The sequence below is a fragment of the Centropristis striata genome, chromosome 9 (genome assembly GCF_030273125.1).
Source record: "Centropristis striata isolate RG_2023a ecotype Rhode Island chromosome 9, C.striata_1.0, whole genome shotgun sequence".
Taxonomy (NCBI): domain Eukaryota; kingdom Metazoa; phylum Chordata; class Actinopteri; order Perciformes; family Serranidae; genus Centropristis; species Centropristis striata.
Genome location: NC_081525.1, coordinates 10995158 through 11019441, shown reverse-complemented (window position 1 = coordinate 11019441; position 24284 = coordinate 10995158). Strand labels below are relative to the sequence as shown.

Here is a 24284-nt window from a genome sequence, read left to right as displayed (position 1 = left end):
CACATTTCCTATAAAGGAACCAACCATAACAACAATAAATGTTTGAGATTTACTTGATATTTTTTAAGTTTTACATTACATGAATGACAAAAATGGTCAGAGCGGACATGAGAAAATGATTGCAGTTCAACACAAAAAGTTATAAATGTGCAAAATGTATATTTATTATTTTATTTTATTTTACCTCATGCTAGCAACTAAACTTGAATCAATGGCTTCAGACATGGGTCATTCCATGGAAAGTGTTAAATTGGACCTTTGAATTTTGAGGTTTCTGATCATAACCTTTTTTTTTTTTTAGTTTCATAGCCTATAGAACATGTAACACTTGCAATAAAACATATTTTTCAAGCTCAGACAACATTTTCTGAAAGTATTTTAGCACATTATATCCAGAGATCAGAGTTTCTTTTTCCACCCCGTCACAGGACAAAGGTTAACAAATTCAACAGTAATTTTAGATAAAAGTAAGACAAACAAAATGTTATTCACTTCAGAAAGTGTCTTTTTGTTCAAAAATACCAATAGTTAGTTTAAAGTGGGTTTTTTATTTTTTTATTTTATGTACAGCATTAATAAATAAATTTAATATGCAAGTGATCATACTTTCTTTGCAAAAATTTACAGTCTGACTTCAAAAACTACAATGAAACTTACATATTCTGTACATTATTGCAAATATATATATATATATATATATATACACACAAATTTATTGATTTATGTAGGCCTTTTTATTTATTTATTTCTACTTGTGTCATTTTTTGTCCCTCACAGAGTAAACTCCACCTCTGGGAGGTGCAACTCGTCCTCCTCTCACTTCATAAATAGCCTCCTCGCCTCCATCACGTCAGTCTGTACGGAACTCTTAACCCGGATTGGTTCACTGTACGGATACCTGGATTTTAAACCGAATCATGATTCGGCTTTGTTCGCCCCTGTTTGTGTTTCTGGCATTTTCGGTAAGTACAGAAAGAGCTATTTGTCTTTTGCAACTACTGTGATAGTCTCAACTTTCTTTTACAAACTAGTTCATTTAATGTAGCAGGTAGACCACCGCTAAAAGTGTCTTTTTGTTCAAAAATACCAATAGTTAGTTTAAAGTGGGTTTTTTATTTTTTTATTTTATGTACAGCATTAATAAATAAATTTAATATGCAAGTGATCATACTTTCTTTGCAAAAATTTACAGTCTGACTTCAAAAACTACAATGAAACTTACATATTCTGTACATTATTGCAAATATATATATATATATATATATATATATATACACACACAAATTTATTGATTTATGTAGGCCTTTTTATTTATTTATTTCTACTTGTGTCATTTTTTGTCCCTCACAGAGTAAACTCCACCTCTGGGAGGTGCAACTCGTCCTCCTCTCACTTCATAAATAGCCTCCTCGCCTCCATCACATCAGTCTGTACGGAACTCTTAACCCGGATTGGTTCACTGTACGGATACCTGGATTTTAAACCGAATCATGATTCGGCTTTGTTCGCCCCTGTTTGTGTTTCTGGCATTTTCGGTAAGTACAGAAAGAGCTATTTGTCTTTTGCAACTACTGTGATAGTCTCAACTTTCTTTTACAAACTAGTTCATTTAATGTAGCAGGTAGACCAACATGTCTCTGCGATGTTCTCACTTCTAAATACACATTTTATAGAGTTACTGTTGGATAGTAATAGAGCTAAAAGACACTACGAGGAGCAAAACGACACTTCTGCCTTTTTTTTTTAGCACCAACTATGGTCTAGTTCCAGATAACCTTTCTGAAACAAAGCATATTCTTTGGAAATAGCATTTTGTTTAGGGATGTTTAACTTTCTCAGATCACATCCAGACTAATTATCTTTTTCCTGAGAACACATACCTGCCTGGCGCCCATGGGTGTAGGCGGGCGGTGCTGGAGTCACTTTCAGCAGGCACAGCCAATTATGCTTTTCATTTCTGCACTGAGAGCTTCTCTACAGGAGCTGGTGTGCTGTGTCCAATCATTAGGTATAATCCATCTGGCATATAAACCAGAAAATGTTATAGTTTCGCATATCTTTTGCTGTATAAGAAATGATAATTGGATCCTAAATATGAAGCAAGGTTATAGTAATTTTGGATCTATTTAATTCGTTTTAGTTTTAATTTCATTGTCAATTTTTGTTTTCAAATGTAGTTAGTTTTAATTAATTTTTAGAGTGTGTTTGCTAATTTTAATTAGTTTTTATTTTTTGGAAAATGCTTAGTTTTAGTTTAGTTTTTATTAGTTTTAGCGTTTTTTTGGGTTAGGGTTATCTTAGCCCTAAACTAAAATAACTTTATATCATGTCAACCAAAAGGTTTCCGTCTGAAAAAAGTTGACAAAGTCGAAAACTAAGGACATTTTCAATATAATTTTAGTTAGTTTTAGTTAGTTTTGTAACCACAAAATACAGTTTCAGTTAGTTATTTATTTTTTTTAAACTCACGTTTTTATTTTTATTTCAGTCAACAAAAATGTTTTTTCAATTCTAGTTTCCGTTATTTCATTAGTTTTCGTTAACTATAATAACCTTGATATGAAGGGGTCATTGTCAGTGTTTTGATAAAATATTATAGCCAATGGGTTGCCAGAAGGACAGACTACAAATAGTATTTCTTGCACGAATGTAAATGAAAATAACGAGTTTGAAACCACTGGTTGACTCAGGATGTTTGAGGGCCAAGGGCGAAAATAATAAAAAAGGGGGCCTGCTGTATGCGGTGGGGCACCCGGGCACCCTGCAGGGCACTTTACTACCTTTTGTCCAATAAGAAGGCACTCTGGAGGGTAATTAGGGTGCCCTCATGTGCAGAAAAAAGAAAAAGTGGCAAATATCCTTTTGGATGGCCCAGTGGTAGATAAAAACATGACAAATAAGATACATCAGTTCATAAGATATAACTTTATTGTCTGTTCTACAGTAAAAGTGTTTTTATTGTATGTATATTATATTTACATGTTTTTATTGTAGAACAGACACATAAAGTTATATCTTCTTATCTTATATATCCTATTTGTCATGTTTCATCTACAACAGGGACAAAGAGATATTTCACCACATTTTTTTCCTCCGCACATTAGGGCACCAGGATTTAACACTGTATGGTAGGCATTATGATGCCAGTTAGGAAAACAATGTTTGGAGTGTTTTTTTGTCTTAAAATAGACTAAATTTTATCATTCTTTCTTTTTGTGGAAGTTTTTGGGGTTTGTTGTCTGTAGGCAACATTGTACAATTACGGTGCACAAGTGAAAAAGAAAGTTTTTAAAATTAATTTTAACATAATTTATTTAATAAACACGTCTAAAAGATTCAGTAGCTTCAACAGGGTACAATACATAACATATTACATTTAAAAATATTATAAAAGGAAATTTAGCCATTGAAATTAATGTCTTCAACAGTCTAAGTGTATGAAACTATCAAAAATGAAGGTTTACTCACCTATTAGTAGGATTTTTTTTTTTTTCCAGATGGAAAAGGGCCAGGAAATTATGTTTTGAGTGATTTTTTGTGCCGCAAAATCTGTCGCTATCTAACAGGTGGCTGGCATAGCTCCTATGTGCTAAAAAGGCTAGTAGTTTTATACGGATTATTACCCAAAATCGCGGCGGAGTTCTCTTTACAACAGGATAAAAAAAGAGTGTATGCCTTATTTGAGGGGTGAACTTCAATACATGCCACAAGACCTTCAACACTAGCTCTTTACCAGTTAGCTCAGGGCTCAAACTACTTGTTTCTGTGCACATTTTCTGTAACTATTAAAATACCATACACCAATTTTAGTTTTATTCTATTTAATGCATTTGTCATTCTTTCTTGGCTCTTCATCAATGACCATAGGATCCCATCAAAAATTACACTAATGAACAGTGAAACTACTGAAAAAAAATCCTGAACTTTTTCATAAAAATATTTATTAAAAACTAGAAAAGGCGCAAAAATCCTGCATGAAGAGGTGCGTCCTGTGTAATAATCAATTTGACATTAAAATTGAGCCACTGGGACACAATACATGGAAGCCAGACAGATTGAAAAAAGAAAGTAAAGTACTCCTTAAGCAGAATGACCACATCCAGATTGTTACATATTCTGAATTTATTATTAAATTATTTGTATGGATGTATTTAATTTGGTAAAGATAGGGCTCGTTTTAACTACTTAACGAATTTTAATAGAACAATAGGTATGGACATGTGTTGCTAGATAGGTTTGATGTTTTCCTGCCTAATAGGTGCTCAAAATCCGCCTAAACTGATTAAAAAAACATCCAAAGATAGGAAAAAATGTAAATTTGTTATAAAAACAATGCAAACAATATTGTGGCTCACGGTAATTATAAAACTAAGTGTTCACAAGTGTACTAGAACCACCAGAGGCAATATAACATCCTCTAATGTAGTGATGAAATGTCTGTCCTCTGCACTAAAAATGAAAAAATAAAAATAAAGGGACAGCTCACACATACCAAAAATAATTTCACCTAATTTATTTTAATTATAACTGGGACACATTGCATGGAAGCCAGGCAGATTGAAAAAAAAATGCCATTATACAGTCATGGAAAATAATATTATTTATATTATATTGTTTTCTTCAATTTCTTGTTCATTTTAATGCCTGGTACAACTAAAGGTACATTTGTTTGGAGAAAGCTGATATCTGGCTATTTCCCATGGTTTTCTTGATAATGATTTTGGTTATTATCAAGAAAACCATGGAAAATATCTAGATATCAGCTCTTAAATTGAACTCTTATGAGCTATTTTTGTAGTTATCATTATATTTGTCCAAACAAATGTACCTTTAGTTGTACCAGGCGTTAAAATGAACAAGGAATTGAAGAAAAAGGGTGGTCTACTAATTTTTCCATGACTGTAGTTGAGGTGGAAATGGAATTCAGAAAGTCATTATTATTAGATAATTATGACCAGAGCAACTTAACACATTGCATCTCACAATAATGTTCAGGTTACAGCTTTCAGATGATTTTTACCACTTATATTTTGTATTTATTGTTGACCTGCTGTCTCCCCCTAAATATCTACTGCCTACAAACCCCAATTCTTAATAAAAGAGGGCAGCATTTAACATTAGTGGACAAAAACAACATAGCACATACAGTCATGGAAAAAATTAGTAGACCACCCTTTTCCTTCAATTTCTTGTTCATTTTAATGCCTGGTACAACTAAAGGTACATTTGTTTTTGTTTTTTTATAATAACCAAAATCATTATCAAGAAAACCATGGAAAATGTCAAGATATCAGCTCTTAAATTAACCTCTTATGAGCTACTTTTGTTATCATTATATTTGTCCAAACAAATGTACCTTTAGTTGTACCAGGATGAAAATGAACAAGAAATTGAAGAAAACAAGGGCGGTCTAATCATTGTTTCCATGACTGTTTCTTGAGTTTTTTTGGTTGGTGAGCTGTAGAGTAGGCTGTTGCAGTAGTTGAGTCTGGGTGTGTTGTGGGTGAGGGTCTCAGCAGCTGGAAGAGAGTGGGATGGACGGAGGCGGGTAATATTTTTGAGTTGGAAAAAGGCTGTTTAAGTGATCACAGTGGAGCCGTGGATGGAGAGGGAGAAGTTATGGATGGATTTAATGAGAGATTTGGGCTTGTTGGAGTCTTGCTTTCCACTTTACTGTAACTCCCTTTTGTATAGCATCTTTTTTGTCCTTTGTCTTCCCTATTAAGTAAAAAACGAAGTCAACCGGAGTTCTGTTTAATAAATATCAGAGCTGGATAAGCGTCTTCGTGCATGCTTATTGTGATGTGTGTCGGCGCCTCTGCGGCCTAACCTGTTTGGCTAAAAGGACAAAGGGATTAGCCACTTCATTGTCGAAAAACTCTACATCGGACCGACGAAAGATTGGACAACCTCTATTGGACAAAGAATGCAGCGTGAGCTGGAGGACGCGGAGGCTGATGCGGACGCATGGCTGCTGCCATGAGTAAACAAAGGAATGAATGAACATGCTTGCAAACTAATGAATGAAACGGCAAATGGAAGCGCTATTACGGGCAACTTTACGCACAGCTATTAATGACTGAAAGTAATATCTTGGAAGCATATGTGTGATTAAAAGACACGGAAACTAAAGTGAGGATGTGTCATGAAGTAAAAATAATGACTCAATCATATTATAAGGAAATCAATAACGCCAACAACTCAAAATGAGCTGGCAGCCTGAGACTGCTGTCGAGGCTGAGGATCTCTTAAAATCACTTCTGGCATCACGCAGAGGGAAACTTGGAGCGTGCACAAGAAGGTTGAATGAAACAAAGGCTTTGCTTGTGGAAGATGGAAATGTGGATCATGTTAATGAATGTGTGGACATATTTAAACAAGCTGTTGGTGAATTTATCAAGGTGCATCAATCTGTGCAAAACCTTTTATCTGAGGATGAGAAATTGGATGACCAGGTCGATTGGTATGAGCCCAGGATGATGAATTTCAATTATTTTCTTAAGGATGTTGAAACATGGAAAAAGGAACAATGTAGACAACTAAGAGTTGAACCACTGGACAGTATCTCTAATGTTTCTAAAGGGTCTAAATCATCATCAACATCATCCAAGGCCTCTTCTGCTGCTAAATTAGCATCTGCTGAGAAGGCAGCTCTGGAGGCCCGATCTGCTGCTTTAAAGGACAAACATGCTTTACAACTGGAGGAAACCATCATAAAGTCAAAGATGGAAAAGGTGGAACTGGATGCAGAAATAGCAGCAGCGGATGCTAAAATCAAAGCCTAAGCCATGAGGAGGCTGAACCACAGGTGGATGCTACGAATTAATATTATGAGAAAGCAAGCAAGAAGGAGGAGCCCACATTTACTGAGACAACTGCTTTGGAATTTATTCAAATAGCTGCAGTACCTAAAACTCCACTTCAGAGAGCAGTTGGAGACATCCATAGTAGCCCTCAGAGGGCCATCGATGCATCTAGTCCACAACTGGAAATGCATCAAACAAGCACTTCTCATGATAACCTGTGATGATCCCCTCCCCCTCTGTGTGTTGTGCCATTCTGGAATTCTCTTCCTGTGTAGGAGGAGCCACAGGACATGCCACTCCTCCAGTCTGCAGAGGCTGGAGGAGCACACCTGACTCCACTCTCAATTACTGAGGTTACATAGAGGAGCTGAGGCCTCAGTTCTCTCTCTTCTCCTCCACAGCCTCCACCTTGGTTTGTTTAGTTGGTCTGGTTATGTTGGTTTTGTTTAGTTGGTTGGTTACTTTGGCTTATACACCTGCATTTCACCACCTCGCATGCATGCACACACCTCACCACTGATATACTGACTCACATAATTTTCTTTATGTTGCTTTTGGTTAATTAAATAAACATTTTATTATAACTTGAATACATGTGTGGTCTCCTTGTTTTGTCATGATCTATGAGCCGGTTCATGACAAACCTCAGCACGCTGGTGCAAACACAAAAGGAAATTGCGGACCTTGTAATTATGCAACAAAATCTATCCTTGTTACCAAAAAGAGAGGTACCAGTGTTTGATGGAAATCCCTTATCTTATCAATCTTTCATGCATTTAAGTATATAATTGAAGATAAGACTAGTAGCTGCCAGGACAGGCTCTACTTTCTCTATGTTCACATCAGGTCAGGCCAGAGAGCTAGTTCGAAGCTGTTTTCACATGGATGCACATAGAGGATATCCAGAAGCCATGCAACTGTTAAAGACATTTTGGTGATCAAATGAAAATTGCAAATGCTTACATGGATAAAGTGCTGAACTGGGCAGCCATTAAAGCAGATGATGGGAAATCACTTCATGCTTATGCTTTGTACTTAAAGGAATGTTGTAATGCCATGCAAGATCTGGAATACATGGACGAACTGAATGTTTCATCTAACTTAAAACTAATAGTATCCAAGCTTCCATACAAACTCAGAGAAAGATGGCGGACAAGAGCCTATGATGCATTTCAAAAAACCAACACACGAGCATGATTCAAGCATCTTGTGGATTTCATAGAAACACAAGCCAACATTTTACTACACCCTGTGTTTGGAGATATTAAAGAGCCAACTCCACCCAATAAAAAACTAACCTCAAGCTTCAGAACACCAAAAAGGGGCAGCAGCTTTGTTACCACAGCAAAATCAGCTGAAGAACGCAATACTAAGCCACAAGCAGTTAAAGAGCAACAACAACCTGACACCCATATTGTTATTCCAGCCCTATGTAGCTTTTGTCAAGGCAAACATGCCCTAGTGGATTGCTTAAGACTCAAATCAGAGCCACGGGAAAAAAAAGGTTGAATATCTGAAGAGGAATGGTTATTGTTTTGGATGCCTAAAGAAAGGTCACATAAGCAAAGAGTGCAAAAGAAAACTGCCAAATATGTCAACGAAAACACCCCACTCTGCTGCACATTGATGGTAGGAGTCTAATGCAGGAAGCTCCACAAAAATCTCATTCCTAAATAACCAAAGGAAGCATCCATCAATAGTGCACTAGTTTCAGCTGGTAAATTAACAGGAGCCGGTAAGAAATGTGCACTGGCAATTGTTCCGGTTCAAGTTAAGGTTGCAAAGGGTGGCAAGTTTCTCTCAACCTATGCCTTTTTAGACCCAGGCAGCTCTGCCACATTTTGCACTGAGAACCTCATGAGGAAGCTAAATGCTAAGGGACGCAGGACAGAGATTCTTCTGCGAACCATGGGATAGGAACGACCTGTCAAAAGTTACGAGCTGACAGGACTAGAAGTTAGCAATCTGGATGGAAGTGGATATGTTTATTTGCCTACAACATTTACCCAAGCTAAAATTCCTGTTTCAAAGGAAAATTTACTTACCCAAGCTGACTTGGAAAAATGGCCTCATCTCAGTGGCATCCAACTGAAAGAGATTGATGCTGACATTGAAATTTTGATAGGAATGGATGTTCCTCAAGCAATGGAACCCTGGCAAATAATTAACAATCAAGGAAATGGACCATGCGCAGTCAAGACAGTTCTTGGATGGGTGGTCAATGGCCCACTCAATGCTGCTATGGAGAAATCTGGAACATCAGTGTCAGTCAATCGCATTTCAATAGATAACCTGAGAGAGTTGCTTGTCCGACAGTATAACCAGGACTTTACTGAAAAGGAATGAGGAAAAAAGGGAGATGTCATGTGAAGACAGAAAATGTATGGACATGGCAACAAGTTCAGTTGTTTTCAAAAATGGACACTACCACCTACCTTTGCCTTTTCGAGACAAAAAGGTAGTGTTGCCTAACAACTATGAGGTGGCAGCTCAACGTATATTAAACCTTTCCAAAAAATTCAAGAAGGATACAGCGTATGCTGCAGAATACAAAATCTTTATGGATGATGTTCTTGGCAAAGGTTATGCACTCAAGGTGCCTCACGAGGGGCTCCAAAGGAAAGATGGCCATGTGTGGTATATACCTCATCATGGTGTGTACCATAAACAAAAAAAGAAGTTGAGAGTTGTGTTTGACTGTTCCTCATCATACAGAGGCAAATCTCTAAATGGAGAACTACTTCAAGGTCCAGATTTGGCCAACACACTCTTGGTATCCTGCTTAGGCAACAAATAGCAATAATGGCAGACATTGAAGCAATGTACTACCAAGTACGAGTACATGAAGAGCACCGGGACTTCCTTAGATTCCTATGGTGGCCACAAGGGGATGTTACTAAGCCATTGGAAGTTTATCAGATGAATGTTCATCTCTTTGGTGCCACATCATCTCCTAGCATTGCTAACTTTGCCCTGCAGCAAACAGGAAAGGATAATTCGGACAAATTCAGCATGGATGTACTTGATACAATTAAGCAAAGCTTTTATGTGGATGATTGTCTCAAGTCAGTGCCTTCCATCAAGCAGGCAGTCAAGCTTACTAAGGGCCTCAGAGAAGCATGCGCACAAGGAGGCTTTACTCTCACCAAATGGGTAAGTAACAGCCCTGAAGTACTTGCAACTGTTCCTGAAAATCACAGAGCCAAACTGGTGAAACAACTTGACCTGGACAGAGAGAAACCATATCTTGAAAGAGTATTAGGCATCCAATGGAACATTAACAGAGACACCTTTACCTTCAGTGTGGCTGTCAAAAGCAGAGTTCCCACAAGACGAGCGATCCTCTCCACAGTTAGTTCTACCTATGATCCATTGGGCTTCCTTTCTCCATTCATCCTCAAAGCCAAACATATCCTGCAGAAGCTCTGTATCCGAAAGTGTGGATGAGATGAAATTATCCCAGAGGAAATGTCAAAGCTCTGGCAAAGATGGATCACAGAGCTCGATTAGCTAAGTAGGTTTGAAGTGAAAAGATGCATGAAGCCTCCAAGTTTTGGAGCCATCAGGACTGCTGGACTGCATCACTTCTCTGATGCGAGTGAGTCAGGATATGGAACTGTAAGCTATCTCAAGCTCACAAACTTTGAGGGAGATGCTCACGTTACCTTTGTTCTGGGGAAATCCAGAGTAACTCCACTGAAACAAATCACCATTCCAAGGCTTGAGCTTGCAGCAGCAACACTAGCTGTGAAAGTGGATAGGATGCTACAAAGTGAACTACAGATTAAACTGGAGAATTTCACCTTCTGGACGGACAGTACAGCAGTACTGAAATTCATTCACAATCAAACAAAATTATTCCTTAGTTATGTTGCTAATAGGATTGCAGTGATCCACAACTTATCTCAAGGGAATCAATGGAGGCATGTATGTTCCGGCGACAATCCAGCGGACGATGCCTCATGTGGATTGAATATAGAACCGTTCTTGATTTCCACCAGATGGTTAAACGGCCCTGACTTCCTGTCAAGAGAGGAAGATGAATGGCCTGAAGCACCAGAGGATCTAAGCCAAATCCCTTCGAATGATCCAGAGGTGAAAAAGGACATCACTGTAAACTGCTTGAAACTGGACAATGCTGCAACTAGTAGCCTTATTGATTACTATTCTTCATGGAAAAGGTTAAAGAGAGCTGTTGGATGGCTGATGAAAACAAAGAAACTTCTGTGGCTCATGTGTCAGAAATCAGCAGTTAGGACCCGGTCTAAACTACCATATAGACCGTCAAGCCTGTCTGTAGAAGACCTGGAAAAGGCTGAAAAATCAATAATTTGCTACGAATAACGACGCTGCTTTGGACCAGAACTTGCTCTCCTGAAAAAAGGAAAACAGGTTAAGACAGTGCCATAAGCAAACTGGATCCGATTCTCGATGAAGAAGGCATCCTTAGGATTGGAGGACGGTTAAGTAAAGCAGCCATGTCATTAAATCTAAAGAACCCAATTATTCTTCCCAAAGATTCTCACGTGTCTAAATTGATCCTGTATGATATCCATCAGCTGGTGGGACACTCGGGACGAAACCATATGCTCTCCAGACTCGGACAGAAATTCTGGTTGCCTTTGGCCAACTCCTCTGCCAGAAAAATCATCAAGTCTTGTGTGTTTTGCAGACACAAGCAGGCAAGAGTCGGGGAGCAGAAAATGGCTGATCTACCACAGGATCGTGTAGCTCCAGATCTCCCGCCATTCTCTCATGTGGGTATTGATTATTTTGGACCCTTAGAAGTTAAAAGAGGCAGATCACATGTGAAACGATGGGGAGTAATATTTACTTGCCTTGTGAGTCGAGCTGTTCACCTGGAAGTGGCAAGCAATTTGGATACAGACTCCTGCATCAATGCCATACGTCGCTTTTTATGTCGGAGGGGGCCTATACTGTCTATCCGAACTGACTGTGGTACAAATTTTATGGGTGCTCAAAAGGAGTTGGAGGCAGCTTTAACTCAGCTAGATCATCAAAGGATTCATGATGCACTGCTGACCATTCAAATACAGTGGATATTTAATCCACCACATGGAGCCCACTTTGGAGGAGTGTGGGAAAGGTTGATCAGGCTTGTCAAAAAAGTACTCTCTTCTGTTTTGAAACAACAAACAATGGATGACTAAACACTACAGACAGCTCTATGTGAGGTTGAATGCATTCTCAATGATAGACCAATCACAACTGTTTCAGCCGACCCCAATGATCTACAGCCCCTAACACCAAACCACCTGCTGCAGTTAAACTCTAAACCCCTCCTGCCGCCTGGACTCTTTTGTAAACATGACCTCTACTCCAGAAAGAGATGGAAACAAGTGCAATACCTCGCAGACCTGTTCTGGCAAAGGTGGACGAAGGAATATCTGGCACTCATGCAGCAGAGGCAGAAGTGGGTAAAGATGAGAAGGAACTTGGAAGTCAACAATGTAGTAATTATAGTAGACGATACTGCACCCAGGAACTCATGGCCCTTAGGCAGGGTGGTGAAGACCTTGCCAGGAGCTAAAGGTCTTGTCCGGAGTGTTTTAGTTCAAACCAAGACAGGCATCCGGCAAAGACCCATCGATAAACTCTGTTTACTGTTGGAAGCTGAAAAGTGAGCTCAAAGACAATGCCAATGCCCCAGTCCCACTGCCCTGAACAATATACACACAACCACATACACAACAACCCTTTCATTTATCTATACATTGCCACATTTACATTTTTTGGACTTTCCTACATAATGGACTGTATATGGCAGATATGCCACTATGGACACTTGCAGATGGACTTTGGGGGGGAGGTTCATATGCGGCTTATGAAATGGAATGATGTAATCATCAAATGTATGTTATATTCATCAAATGTAGGTTGATACAATGATGGAAAGATGTGATGTGTTAAATTCTACTCCACATATTTCATAGATATTTGTGTTTTCTGGCTCCATTTGAGTATTTTTCCTGTAATTGTTTTGCTATGACGTCTACAATTAGGAGCCGGTATGTTGGAGCCATATTGAAAACTTAGATATAATTTGAAAATAGGTAAACTTGTTTTAAGTTAATTATGTTATTTTTTATTTGTGAAGAAATTACTTCTGAGGTTTGGAATTTCTGGAGCAGCTTGGAGACACTTATTTTGTTTGTATTAGGATGGTGACGTCGTGGTGCGCCTCCCACGCCCAGGTGTCTATTTAATTTTTGTGAATGGGGTTTTTTGGATGGTTGGGAGGCGGAGTATGAATATTTTTTCGACCGCACTCAAGCATTTGTAAACACATTTAGAAACCATCGCATTAAGTGAAGATGTTTTATTTTGTATTGACGATGGGGAAAGTCAACCGGAGTTCCGTTTAATAAACATCAGAGCTGGATAAGTGTCTCCGTGCGTCCTTATTGTGATGTGTGTCGGCGCCTCTGCGGTCTAACCTGTTTGGCTAAAAGGACAAAGGGATTAGCCACTTCATAGGGTGTAGTCACCACAGAATTTGCATAGTCTCCTTCTCCTCTCTCCCTCTGTGCAAAGAGTTCAGACCAGGGGATCATGCTGCAGGCCATATTAATGCAGCAGTGTTCTGTGTAAATGATTTTGATGATTTTTATGATATTTCTCACTGGCAATAGCAAAAGTGTCAACAAACAGGGCTGAGCTGCCAGCAAGGGGTGTGTGTGTGTGTGTGTGTGTGTGTTTCTTGTACTTCCTACATAGTGAGGACCGGAACACATTTTTAACCAACAGAGTGAGGACATTTTTGCAAAGTGAGGACATTTCGGCCGGTCCTCTTCTTTAAAGGCTTTTTTGAGATTTCAGACTTTGTTTAAGGGTTAAAGGTTACATGATAATGATAATTAACTGAAACTGTATTTCCTGGTTACAAAACTAACTAAAATTATAGTGAAAATGTCCTTCGTTTTTGTCTTTGTCAACTTTTTTCATACATAATGAACATGGATAAAGCAAGGGAAATAAAGGCAAAATTTACTGTGACCTCTTTCAATCTCCCACCCAACAAATACCACATTACAAAAAAACTAAAACTAAAGCATTTAAAAAAATACTAAACTAAAACTAGCAAACCCACTCTGAAAACGAATTAAAACTAACTGAATTTGAAAACAAAAATTCACAACAAAATTAAAACTAAAACTAATGAAAAATTCAAAACTATTATAACCTTGCAAGGGAATTCACTATTACAATAAGGGTCCTCACAAGATAGAAGTATAAGAATGTGTGTGTGTGTGTGTGTGTGTGTGTGTGCAGAACAATCACTCTGCAGGAGAAAATGAAAAAACTTACAATGTGGAAAAACATTTGTACTTAATCATATGATCATAAACTATATATTAATGTAGGGAGTTCTATGACATCATCATTTTGTTTTTAAAATGATTCATTAGGGCATCTGACAGTCGTTTGCTTATTGGCATTCTGGGACATTTAAACTGTAATACTACAGTGTGATGCGAAGGCAAAGCTCACATTACCCTCATAAGTTACTGCATAATATAGCTTTTAGTAACTAGAAAATTTCCTGTGGGGAAACTTTGAAAGGGCCACGGGGGCTACTGCCGGTGTGTGTACACTATGATGAGATTCTTCAGAGATTGATAATCATGGTCATTGAACAGGGCTTGATAAAAAACTATATGACCTATCGAAACGTGGATTAATACACCGATACACAAGACTTGTGTCTATCCCTGTTCAATGACCATGATCATTTTTGGAGAAATTCTGAGATTATAATGGGTGTGTATTGCACGGAATGTTCGTGTCACAGTGTGTGACATCATCTCCAGAGTGTAGAGGGAGAGAATAAATTGTCAAAAAATAAATTTGAAAACTGCGCTCCAGGCCGCAAATTCCACTCTACAGAAATAATTTATACATAGAAACGTAGGAAAATTTGTCTTCTCCCTCACAATCCTCTGGTAAAGCTGTCAGAGTTATAGTTTGGGCGTAGGACGCACAGATGCACCACCAACACGCACCAACAGACTCATTGGCTCCCATATTAAAAACTCAGGGAGATTTCTAAAAAAAGCGAGATGTAACAGTTTTTTTGGATCGCTCTAACAAAGCTATTTTTTCATTTTTCTTAAAAAAAAACATATGTAGACATTCAGGAAGAACTCGGGACGCTCAAAGTGAAATCGGATCAATGATAGGTATTATGGTTTTGCCAAAAATGCTTTCTGTTCAAGGCCAGAAATTCCAGTCCACCTCTGGCTGCTGTCACTCTTTCATTAACAGGTGTCAGTTAATTCTGTTGATTGCTTTGATCTGATTGCCTTTGATATTTGATGTGATTACAGTTACAGATACACACATACACACACATGCGCGTAAGCACGCACACTCCTCACACATGCATACACATGCTTCAAACACACACACACACACACACACACACACACACACACACACACACACACACACAAACACACACACAAACACACACACACACACATTTTGAGGTAAAAGGGCATAGTTTGAAATCTCTGAAGAATCTCATCATAGTGTACACACACCGGCAGTAGCCCCCGTGGCCCTTTCAGAATTTCCCCAGAGGAAATTTTCTAGTTCCAATTATTGTTGATATGGTGAGTATTGCGATACAATATATTGTGATTTAACTGATTAAGTGCATTTTGTGTCCACAAAAAAATTCAATCAAGAATTGTTTTGTCAACTAAGAGAAAATTCTCAGTCTATTTATCTCACTTCAGTCTTTTTATTTCTCCACAAGGAGAGTCAAACCCACAGACTGACCAACAAAGTATTCAGTCAAACTGAACTGAACTGATATAAAACATGTATGGACGACAAAAACTGAAGCATTTTATCAAACTTTCAAAAACTTTAAGCTTCACTGCTCTGTATAGCTTCGATACAGCTGTGTCCGTGAAATCGTCACCACAGTCACATACCTGCCATTCCAGTGTCTTTAGCATGTAGCTAAAACCATCGTAACTTTGCAGCACTACTTCAACACAATATTCTGACGCACATGGTGCCTATAGATTCCTTAGATCTTCTAGTTTCATATGATACCAGTATCTCCAGTATAGTCTTAACAGTGAGCCTGCTACAGCCAGAAAAAAACAAAAACGGCTTAAATACTGACGCTAAATATCAATACTTGGCATCCATGAATCGATATAATAATGCCACGCAAAATATTGCGATACTATGCTGTATCAACTTTTCCCCCACCTCTGTTACATCCATACACATGTGGACCATTTACAGACAATTAATCTGTGTAATTTAATCTCATCTGTTGTGTTGCAGGCTGTTTTTGTGGTGATTGCTAACTCTGGATACAATCTGCAAAGAAAAAGAAGAGAATGGGTTCTCCCTCCAGAGCCACTAAAGGAAAATACAGACTACACTGGTCGTGATTTTATTGCCAGAGTGAGTCTACTTATTTGCAGGATTCATATTTCTGATGCAAATGTCCTCCAAGTTCTATTTTCTCTGATCACTGACTTTCTGCTTTGTGTTTCAGATTCGGTCAGATTTCCAAAAGGTGAAAAAAGATGTTGTCTACTCTCTGCGAGGTGTTGGTGCAAATCAGGCGCCCTTCAATGTGTTTGTAATCGATCCTGACACAGGATTTATCAAGGTGACCAAAAAATCGCTGGACAGAGAGTTCATCGATACGTACAACGTGAGTGATGAAGTGATACAGTATCAATGGACTTTTAGGCTATTTGCAAGTACATGTGCTAAAAAACATTCATGTCACATTTCTGTTTCAGCTGTCAGGTTATGCTACGTTCAGAAACGGCACCGATGCTGAGAAAAAAATTGACATACGAATCGACATTGTAGATGAAAACGACAACGCTCCAGTGTTTCAAGGCATCAACCCTGGGAGTGTGTATGAGCTCAGTCCGCCAGGTTAGTATTTCTGCTTCTGTGTACAAATCACCATTCTGATATGTGGTGGCAAAGTCTTCTTACATGACTTTATATTAAAGTATAATATGAAGGACAGAAATGCAAACGACATATCAACATATCCTTCTATTTACGAATGGTATATCACTATTTTTCAAGCCATTTGAGATGAAAGGAAAAAAATCATACATCAAATACATCATTTTGGAAAAAATATGATACTTTCCAAGGAATAAAATTCATCCTGTGGAGCCTGTATTGTATCTGATTGTTATCCAACTGTCTCGATTCTTCTGAAACCACCACAGCAAAGAACAAAAAAAAAAAAAAACTTCTCAAAACTTTGTTGATCAATCTCATATCTCAAACATATCACAATGAAAATAAAACCACAATTAACAGAGGATTGTGTCGAAATTATCTGCAGCCCTGGTAGACTACCTGACTACTTGTTTTCTGTACTCGTTTGTCTCTTTTCTCTGACCTGGTGCATCAGCCAGGGTGAAATTTAATGCATTCAGTTCGCTGTCACTTGAGCATGCCAGACTGAAAACAGAAAGTATTTAAATGGAGTTTAATAACTGTTTTATTAAATGCTGTTTTTACAGGGACTACAATTATGAAAATAAGTGCAACTGATGCTGATGAACCAGGGAATATCAACTCCCAGATCGCCTACAGCTTGGTGAAGGAGACACCGCCTCATGGCATGTTTCACGTTAAGCAAGATGGGACAGTCATCGTCAAGCGTATTGACCTGGACAGAGAGGTGCAGTAAAAAAAAAAACATTTACAATTCCACAGAACTAAAATTAAGACCTCTATCAGCCGATAAATGTCAGCAAGTCACACGCATGGGGTTTAAAGTTGGATTCCAGATAGGCCATGTGACAATAAAAATATGATTTTAACAACTGCAGATTTATGACATTAAAAGTGGCAAATATACAAGAAAAAAGGTGCACATTTATGAGATTAAAAGTGGCAAATCTAGGAGAAGAAGTGGCAAATTTATGAGATAAAAAGAGACAAATCTAGGAGAAAAAAGTCCCAGATTTATGAGATTAAAAGTGGCAAATATACAAGAAAAAAGTTGCACATTTACGAGATTAAAAGTGGCAAATCTCGGAAAAAAGTGGCAAATTTATGAGATTAAAAGTGGCAAATCTAGGAGAAAAAAAGTAGAAACTTTATGAGATTAAAAGTGGCAAATGTAGGAAAAAAGTGGCAAATTTATGAGATTAAAAGTGGCAAATCTAGGAGAAAAAAGTAGAAAATTTATGAGATTAAAAGTGGCAAATCTAGGAGAAAAAAGTAGAACATTTATGAGATTAAAAGTTGCAAATCTACAAGAAAAAAGTTGCAGATTTAGCTTAATTCAATCACTGCCCTTTACTAATGTAAGTAATGATATAAAACCTTTTAAAACAACATAAGACATAAGCAGAAACATTGTCATACACTGTATGGCTGTATAACTGGCTTTATAGTTGCAGTTAATTAACTTTTAACATAACAGAACATAAATTAGCCATTGACACTGGGGAATGTTTTTGTGTGTATATCAACAAAATGTAAGTCATGCTTCATTGTGAAATCAGTGAGGGGCAATCTGTTTCAAGTGATTTGAGGTGAATTATTTACACAAGTTGCATTCAGCCAGGCTACAAGCTTGAGAGATCTTAGTCTTGGTGTCTTGGCGAGTCCCTGCTCTAACTCTTCTAATTCTAATCTGCTTTCCAATTTCAGAGGAAAGATCAGTACACACTGCTTGTGCAAGGTGCCGACTTAAATGGATTACCAGGGGGGAGAAGTGCAACTGGCACTGTTATCATTAATGTCCTGGATGTGAATGACAACCCTCCCACTCTGGAAAAAGAGGAGGTAGTTTTCTTCCTCATATGTTTTCTATGATCAACATGTGCCAATGCTCATCAACAAATAGACTGTCAAAACAGATGCAGAAATGAAACCATGATTTGTTTTGCTTCCAGTATTCGGGCACCATTGAGGAGAACACAAAAAATGTGGAGGTGATGAGGATCAAAGCAGAGGACCTGGACCAGAAAGGCACTGATAACTGGGAACCTGTGTTTGACATTGTCAAAGGCAATGAGGTTGGATACTTCAGCATTAAAACTGACCCAGTCACCAAAGAGGGCATCCTAATGCTTGACAAGGTACTGCAGCTTTATTTTAGAAGAATTATATGTGTTGGTATCCCGATCTGATAATTGCATGTTCCATAAACAAATAGTGAAAGAAAATAACTTGCCCATCATAAAAGGATTGGGCAAAAGGTGAAGACAGTAATAGAAGAAAGAAAGCTGACATATACTGTATGTAAACAAAGTTCTATGAATGAAAGTGAACCCTTTGACTATCACCTTCAGGTTAGGAAACATAATAAGAATAGATTCACACCTGTGGGTAAAAACATAATTACAGGGTGTTCATTAGGGATGGGCTTAAATTGAGGAAAAGATAGCTTATACATATTTGCTCTCAACCATTGGGTCGTTGGCTCATTTCCAATCTAAAAACAATATATTTTGTTTTATGTCAAGAACCGCTGAAAATGTCTCATCCATGGCACATAGCCTTAGCATATGGACATGAAAAAGCAATGTCTGCATTTCACTGTCCACATTTGACTGCATTTCCTGAGACTGTATTGACAGATACACACCAACAGAACTGTTAAGAATTAAGATTTGTTTTGTGTTTGTGTTTGCCATTTCACAGGAGGTGGATTATGAGGATATAAAAGACCTGAAACTAGGACTAGCATTGAGGAACAAGAATCCAATGTTTGACGGATCTGATCCAAATGTTAACACTGGAGGATCATCATGGACAAGTGGGACGACAGGGAAAACCTATCTAATCAAAATCAAGGTGAAGAACCAGCCTGAGGGACCAATTTTTGACCCCAAAGTCAAAGCTATTCCCATCTCAGAGGGAGGCAACACAGTCAGCATTAATGATGTTATTGCCACCTACTGGGCCAAAGATGGAGACACTGGGAAACAAGCTGAGAATGTCAGGTAAGTACAAACACAAACACATGAACGCCTCTGCAGTTAAAACTACAAAAAAGGCAAGTTGTTGTTTTTTACTACGCTGCTGATAATAACCAACACTGCCTATTTCTGCTGTAGGTATGCCAACGGCTCAGACCCTGGCAACTGGCTAACCATCGACCCAGAGACAGCTGAGATCAAACTGAACAAGATTCCTGATAGAGAGTCTCCACACCTGATCAATGGGACATATTTCGCTAAAGTGCTCTGCATTACAGAAGGTACAGTCCAGCTTCAGATGTTTTTTCAGAGTGAAAAGTGCCTGTAGAAAGGTGCAAAACATTAAACTTTGATGTAATCTTACAGCCTTGCCAATAGTGGAGGTAACGTTTGCTATGAGTATGTCTTTCTACATTTAAAATGTCATTGAGTAAAGCAAATTCTGATCAGTTTTCTTTTTTTTCCCTCCAAAACAGACATGCCTGCTAAAACAGCCACCGGCACAGTAGCCATCCAGGTGGAAGATTTTAATGACCACTGCCCCAAACTGACCAGTAACGTCCAGACAATGTGTACCACCGCTGAAGCTGTGATCGTGGATGCTAAAGATGAGGATATGTTCCCTAATGGACCTCCGTTTGAATTTGTCATTATCCCAGAGGGCACTGAGGGCAAATGGCAGGCGGAGCATTTCAATGGTAAGGAGAACAATGTCAATTCATTATATGTTATGTAAATAAATAAATAAAGTTAAAAATGGCTCCGTAAAATGGAGTTGACTGCCACATGTGTTTCTATGTTTTACCACAAGGGGTTGTCAAAGTGAACAGCTTTCAAATTCTACATGAGATACTTTAAGCTTTACAAATAACAGGTTTTGACCCCAAAACTAGCACGAACCTTGCTTTTACTATGATTCCTTGCATTCTTCTTAGACCAGTTGACTATCAGAATGTGTAAAACTTTGAGGAAACCTTTTAAGTGAGGAAAAAAATATTTTAAACTTTGTATATGTCTCTTGTTGCTAACAGACACTGCAGCTGTCCTGAGGTATCATGAATGTACCATATGGCCTGGTTCCTATAAGGTGGAAGTTTTGGTCAAGGACCAGCAAGGTCAGGCCTGTCCAGAACCACAGAAAGTGATAGTGGAAGTTTGTACCTGTGAGGATAGGAAGGTGTGTACAAGGAGTGCCAGCAAAGGACCATCGTTAGGACCTGCAGGCATCGGACTGCTGTTCCTGGGCTTGCTGCTGTTAGCTTGTAAGTATGATGTGATGTCATTCACTGTGCTCCAGATAATCACAAGAGAGGTTTAGATTGTTTTAAATCCAGTTTCAACCTAAAACTTTGTTCTTGTGTTACAGTACTCCTTCTGTTGCTGCTCTTCGGCAACTGTGGGGGGGCCGGGGGACTGCCAGGAGGTTTTACTGAGATGCCTTTCGACACACAATTAATCCTTATTAACTACCGCACTGAGGGCCAGGGAGAGAACATGGTAAGATGCACACAGGCCCTGTTAACACTTGGCATTAACATGTGAGTTCATTACCCAATGTATGTAATAAAGAAGTAGAACAAGCATTTAGCAAACATTTGAGTCCATCTACACTGCACTCATTATTCTTGTTCCTTTTCAATATATGGCATGAAGTAAACAATTGAGCAACTAAAGTCGCCACACAGTTCATGTCTGGAAGGAAAACTGGTGAAAAACTGGTGATTTATGATTCCAGAAGTTCAAGCCGCATCTCCAAAAAACAGTAAAGTTCTAGTGTGCAACTTTTCTACATGGCTGGAGACGAAGCTATAAAGTTATTCAATACCATAGTTATATTGTCAACCATATTGTAGTTTAACGTTTAACAGCCAAGTGGGAACAAACCACACACCTTTTTTAACACACAACCCTCACTGTTGAGGAGGAGGAATGTTACATACATTGGTAGCATACATTGGCTTGCCATTAAAATGATTTTTGACTGGTAGACAGGAAATTATTGTTCTGACTCTGTTCTAATATTTGATGATCATCTGACTATTATTGGAGGTGCCACTGCTAAACATGCCAACACAAGTGGCTGGAAATATGGGCAACATCGGTATGGACATGGCAACCATGACTTCAGCAATAGCGCCAATGGGAGGTTTTGATTACCAGCAACATCTTACTAGACAGGGTGGAGGAATGTATGAAGGCATGGCTCTGCCAGACCACTTCCTGGGACAGTACTACAGGAATCATCAAAATATTTCTACCCTTTCCTTTTTGTAACCCACAGCAGGATATTGTCTTCCTGGATGTAATTATTTTGATAAGTTTCACATGATGGGAAAATAAATCACCCTCAATAAAAGAGGCATACTCAAAAAAGTCACTGTATTTTGTTTATGGACATCCTAAACACTAGTGATGTGCCAATGAAGCCTCATGAAGCAATTTCCCTATTTTCTGAGCCCACTAGATGCCGCTCTTGGTTTAAAGAAAGAAGCTCAAGTAATAGTAATTAATTGTGCTTTCAGTCCTTTGTTGAACATAGAGTGCCATCTAGTGGGCTCAGAAAATAAAGAAAATGCTTCATGAGGCTTCATTGGCACATCACTAATAAACACTAATGACAACAAACTTAGAAGGCTTTGAAGAACATGTTCTTGGCTACCACCACTGGTTTACACTTGAATGACATACCTTTGGTGTTTCCACTGACTGATAACTACTACTACATTCATCAAAAGTTGAATTAAAACACAATTTTTGCTATCATGATGCCAAAAAAGGATTGCTTGGTCCACAAAAAAGTAACCTCATTATCTTCTTTTTCTTGTTTTAACAGAAGTTGACCAGTGTCAACGATAACATTGGAGTGAACGATGGTTTTTTGGTTTATGACTACGAGGGCCAGGGCTCCCTTGCTGGCTCAGTGGGCTGCTGCAGCCTCCTGGAGTCTGACAACGATCTGCTGTTCCTCGATGACCTCGGAACAAAGTTCAAGACCCTGGCTGAAGTGTGCGGAGGCCAGAAGATCCAAACTGAAGTTGTGGAATCGTACATTCCTCGGCCCAGTCCTTCCATCAACACTAAGACCTCGGTATCAAGTGTGATGACTGCCCAACAGCTGCCCCCCTCCGCCGAAGCCGCAGCCGACCGTCTCTGAGACAGTGGTAAGGGAGACAACTGAACGTTCTCAGATTGTAAAGGAGAACACAGCCACTGTAAGGCAAGGGATAACCACTGTGAAGAACCAGATGGAGAATCAAGGCCAGGTGGTCCTGCTACAGCAACAGCAGCAGCAGCAGCAGCCAGTCTACTATACCACCACCCCTGTAATGCAGCCAATGCACTACGTAGTCCAGCCAGAGGTTCAGAACACTTACCTGTTGGCCCAGGGAGCAGCCACCAACCTGCAGGGCATGACACTGGTTAACAACGGCCAGACTGGACCTGTCCAGGGCATGGTGTTACAGGGGCAGACAGTGATGTCCAGTCAACAAGCCCAGGGGCCCCAAATGGTGCTCGTGGAGGGAAGCAGAATACAGAATGGTGGTGCCAACCTGATCCCCGGCTCCAAGACCATGATGGTGGTAGAAGGTCAGGTCCCTGCAGGGTCAGTCAGAGTGCTGAATGGGAGCCAGACCCACCTTGTTCAGGGAGGCACTCTGCAGCCAGGCGGGAATGTCCTGGTGGTTGGAGGGGCAAAAAGCAGTGGTGGCAAGCTGGTCCAGGTCTCAGGAACTTCGTCCCAGAAGAGTGGCACCTCAACCCCCAGCTACCGCAAGGTGGTGGTGCAGGAGCAAAAGACATTCACTGAATGAGAGGTTGACAGGAACACAGTGGACCTTTCCAGTGATGCCAGTAAGACTTTTCCTCTGGCCTGGTGCGGGTGTTGATGGGATGCTTGCGGGACTCAACTAATGCAAGACAGCTAATGGAAACAGGGCAAGAACCCCATTTTCCCTCATTGGAATTTGACAGCGGAATTCTCAGAAAAAAAATTGTTAATCCCAATTGAGTAGACTCCCTTTAAAAACCATATTGAATGTACTGTTTTATAATATTTAACATGCAAGGTGCTATTCCTTATGCTGCATTGTATACATTCTGTACTCTTCTCTTCTGGTACCTGTAACTGAGGCAGTCCATTATTATGACACATGAGTAAAGCATTGTTTTCAAAAAACAAAAGTTGGCATAAGTTTTACTTTAAAAAAAAATCTTCATCTATCCATCCATCTGTCCTTCTGCTTCATGTCTAAATATGTCAGTGCAAGCTTTCTTCTGAGTTGTCCGCTTGTGATCCGATCATTCAACTTCATACTAAGTCTGAAAAAAGGGCCTCCTGGTTTAAATTGGCTCTTATACGTTATATAGGTTCAAAAGCTTCATGTAACTAGAATGATCGTCTTGTGGTTGCATGCAAACCATGGAAGCTGCAGTTTACATTCATGTCTGTCCAAGCACTTCTACAGTGCCTAAAATATGGATTTTGCTGCAGATACGCTACAAAATCTTAAATTCA

At 39.1% G+C, this 24284-nt stretch overlaps 1 pseudogene; it reads left to right on the top strand.

Moving 5' to 3' along the window:
* The first annotated feature begins 1432 nt into the window (after positions 1 to 1432).
* LOC131977831 (desmoglein-2.1-like) lies at positions 1433 to 23580 on the top strand (annotated as a pseudogene).
* The last annotated feature ends 704 nt before the right edge of the window (positions 23581 to 24284 follow it).